Genomic DNA, 4,655 nt, shown 5'->3' on the forward strand with positions numbered 1-4,655 from the left:
GACTATTTCCCAGGGCAGAAATGACTAACACGAGGGGTCATAGTTTTAAGCTGGTTGGAGGAAAGTATGTCAGAGGTGGGTTCTTTACACAGAGAGTTGTGAGAGCATGGAATGCGTTGCCAGCAGCAGTTGTGGAAGCAAGGTTATTGGGGACATTTAAGAGACTGCTGGACATGCATATGGTCACAGAAGTTTGAGGGTGCATACATGAGGATCAATGGTCGGCACAACATCATGGGCTGTAGGGCCTGTTCTGTGCTGTACTGTTCTATGTTCTATGTTCTAAGTTCTAACATAACTTCCCAACTTCTATTTTCAATGCCCTGACTAATGAAGACCAGTGTGCCAAAAGCCCTGTCTACCTGTGACTCCACTTTCCAAGATCCCTCTGTTCCACTACACTCCTTAACACCCTCCATTCACCATGGAACTCCTACCTTGATTTGACTTTCCAAAATGAAAGACCTGACACTTATCTACATTGAACTCCGTTCACCATTTCTCGTCCCACTTCCCCAGCTGACCAAAGTCCTGCTGCAATTTCTGACAAGCTTTCCCACTGTCGACAATACCGCATATTTTAGTGTCATCGCCAAACATACTAATCATGCCTTGTCCATTCACATCCAAATCATTGAGAAAGCTATGAGTCCGGCACCAATCCTGAGGCACTCAACTAGTCACACGCCTTCAGTCCGACGAACATCCTTCCACTATTACCCCCTGCTTCCTACCATCATGCCAGTTGTGTATCAGTTTGCCAGCTCACTCTAGATTCCATACGATTTAACCTTCCAGAGCAGCCTACCATGTAGAACATTATCAAAGGCTTCACTGATATCCGTATAGACTATGTCTACTGCCCTGCTCTCAACAACCTTCTTGGTCACTTCATCGAAGAATTCTAACAAATTTGTGAGGCATGATCACCCACTCACAAAGCCATGCTGAGCACTCCTAATCAAACCCTGTCTTTCTAAATGCATGTATATCTTATCCCTCAGAATCTTCTCAAGTAACTTACCTCAGACAGATGTTAAGCTCACTGGTCTATAGTTCCTAGATTTTTCTTTGCAGTCCTTCTTAAATAAGGGCACAATATCCGCTCCCCTCCAGTTGTCCGGGACATCACCTGTAGCTAACGACGACGCAAAAATATCAGCCTCGGCACCAGAAATTTCTTCTCTAGCCTCTTGCAATGTTCTTGGATATATTTGGTCAGGACAAGGAGATTTAGCCACTTTCATACATACAACACCTCCTCTACTGTGATATGGACTGTGCCTAAGATATGACCACAAACTCCCCCAAGTTCCCAAGTCTTCATGTCTTTCTCCACGGTAAACACAGGAGAAATATTCATTGAGAACCTCGCCCATCTCCTGCGACTCGACACATACACGTCTGCTTTGGTCCTTGAGGGGCCTTACTCCCTCTAGTTATTCTTCTTCCTTTAATATACTTAAAGTACTTGTTTGAATTCATGCTAATCTTTGCAATCAAGGCTATCTTGAGCCCCCTTTTCGCTCTGCTGATTGCCTTCTTTAGTAAATGCTCATATCAATTGTATAATTTCAGCGATACCCTAGATTCTATTTGCCTGTACCTGTGCCATGCCTCCTTTTTTTTTGGTCAAAGCCTCAATATCTCATCTCATCCAGGGTTCCCTATTCCTGACATCCTTACTGTTAACTCTCACAGGAACATATGGACCTTGAACTCTAGTTATCTCAGTTTGAAAGCTCCCTACTTGCCAGAGGTCCTTTTGCCTGCCAACGAACTAATCCAAACAAATGGTCATAAGCCTTTATTTGAGGAATGTGGCGGGTGAAGGAGGGTGAGAGCTAAATACGGGGTTGGGGGAGGGGAGAGGTGAGGGCAACAGGTGCATGCAGATAGGAGGCGATTGTGATAGGTTGGTGGGAAGGGTGGAGCGGAAAGGTGGGAAGGAAGATGGGCGGGTAGGACAGTTCAAGAGGGCGGTGCTGTGTTGGAGGGTTGGATCTGGGATGAAGTGTGGGGAGGGGTGATAAGGAAACTGGTAAAGTCGGTATTGATGCTGTGTGGTTGGAGGGTCCCAAGCAGAAGGTGAGGCGTTCTTCCTCCAGGCATCGGGTCGCTTGGATTTAGCAGTGGAGAATGCCCAGGGCGTTGCATGACCTTGGTGAAGTGGGAACGAATGTTGAAATGGTCAGTCATAGAGCAGTGGGGTTGTTTGGTGTGTGTGTCCTGAAGATGATGCCTGAAATGCTCTGCAAGTTGGTGCTCGGTCTTCCTGATGGAGAGGAGACCACATCAACAGCAACAATCTGGACATGGCCTACCTATCCATCCTCCTTCCCACCTATCTGTTCTACCCTCCCCTCCAACTATCACAATCACTCTCCACCTACACCCACATATTGCCTTCCCACATGCCTTCCCCTCAGCCTACCCCTACCCTCCTATTTATCTCTCAGCCCCATTTCCCCACTTTCCACATTCCTGAAGAGGAGCTTATGCCCAAAACATTGACGGTCCTCCTCCTTGGATGCTGCCTGACCTGTTGTGCTTTTGTAGCATCACACTTTATGACTCTATCTCCAGCATGTGCAGACCTCACTGTCACAACGTTTGGTCCAAGAAAACGTTAATAACTTCACTTTCTCTCTCTGCAATGAAATATCCTGTATAGATTGCAAAGAATAGCATTCACCGTTTTTATTAAAGAGAGCATCAGTCTTTGTGTATATTACATAAAACTGCAGTCCCTGTCAATGTTATAGCAAAAGAAAGTCTTTGTATAGGAAGCATAACCACATTGTGTGCATCGTGGACAACAGCAGTCCTGTGTAAATTATAGAGAATTATATGGATTGGAGAGAACATTAGTCCTTGTCTATATTATAGAGAACAGCAGTTCTTTTCTTTTCTATATTACAAACAACAGCAGTCTATATTTTACAGAACAGCAGTCCTTGTCCATGTTTTGGAGAATACAAGTCCCTGTCTTTATTACAGAGAAGAGCAGTTGCTTTTTACATTACAGGGAACAGCAGTCCCTGGGAATGTTTTCGAAAGAAACAGTCCCTGTGTATATTATTGAGAATGGCAGTCCTTATCTGTGTTACGGAGAATAGCAGTCCCTGTCATTATTATAGAGAACAGCAGTCCCTGTCTACATTATTGAGAATAGCAGTTCCAGTTGTGTTGCAGAGTACAACAGTCACTGTGTAAATTTTAGAGAACAGCACTCCATGTGTAAGTCATAGAGAACAGCATTCCCTCAGTATAATGTAAAGACTTTATGCAGAATGACACTCCTGTACATAATAATGAGAACGGCTGTCACTGCATATATTATGGAGAATATTGTGTAAATTGTGAAGAACAGTAGTCCCTGGTTATAGTGTAGAGACCCTGTTTTTTATTACACAGAACAGCAGTCCCAGTGTATATTATAGAAAACACTAGTTCCTGTGTAATTTCTGGACAACGCAGACCTTGTGTAAATTATAGCGAGCAGCGGTCACAGTGTAGGTTATGGATAACAGCAGTCACTGAATGAATGAATTATGGAGAGCTGTAGTCCCTGTCTTTATTGTCCAGAACAGCAGTTCCTCCCATATTATGGATAACAATAGTTGAAAGTGAGGACTGCAGACGCTGGAGATTATAGTCGAGACTGTGGTGCTGGAAAAGCTCAGCAGGTAAGGCAGCATCCGAGGAGCAAGAGAATTAATGTTTCGGGCAAAAGCCTGGCATCAGGAATTTTAACAGTAGTCCCTATCGATACTATGGATAACAGCAGTTCCTGTCTATGAGTTGGGGAATAGCAGTCCCTCTTTACATTATAGACAACAGCAGACCCTGTACATTCCACAAAGACCAGTCCTTCTGCATATTATACAGGACAGCAGATTTTTTTTTACATATAGAAACCCTACAGTGTGGAAATAGGTCCTTCGGCCCAACAAATCCGCACCAACCCTCAGAAGAGTAACTCAGCCAGACCCATTCACCTAGCCTATTATCCTATATTTACCCCTGACTAATGCACCTAACCAACACATCCCTGAACACTATGGGCAATTTAACATGGCCAATCCACCCTAACCTTAACATCTTTGGACTGTGGGAGGAGACTGGAGCACAGAGAGGAAACCTAGGCAGACACAGGGAGAATGTGCAAACTCCACACAGTCGCCCAAGGCAGAAATCAAAACTGGGTTCCTGGCGCTGTGAGGCAACTGTGCTAACCACGAGCCCAGCATTCCGTCTATTTTATGGAGAACAGCAGTCCCTGTCTTTATATTAGACAGCAGCAAGTCACTGTTTATTATAGTAAACAGCAGTCCTGTCAATATCATAGAAAACAACAGTCACTGTCTGCTTTATTGAGAACTGCAGTTCCCGCCCATTGTATCGAATATGGCAGTCTTTGTCCATATTATGGAGAACACCAGTCATTTTCTATATTGTGGTAAAAACAATGACTGCAGATCCTGGAAACCAGATTCTGGATTAGTGGTGCTGGAAGAGCACAGCAGTTCAGGCAGCATCCAAGGAGCTTCGAAATCGACGTTTCGGGCAAACGCCCTTCGTCAGGAATAAAGGCAGTGAGCCTGAAGCGTGGAGAGATAAGCTAGAGGAGGGTGGGGGTGGGAAGAAAGTAG

The sequence above is a fragment of the Chiloscyllium plagiosum genome, unplaced genomic scaffold (assembly GCF_004010195.1).
Source record: "Chiloscyllium plagiosum isolate BGI_BamShark_2017 unplaced genomic scaffold, ASM401019v2 scaf_2310, whole genome shotgun sequence".
NCBI classification, from domain to species: domain Eukaryota; kingdom Metazoa; phylum Chordata; class Chondrichthyes; order Orectolobiformes; family Hemiscylliidae; genus Chiloscyllium; species Chiloscyllium plagiosum.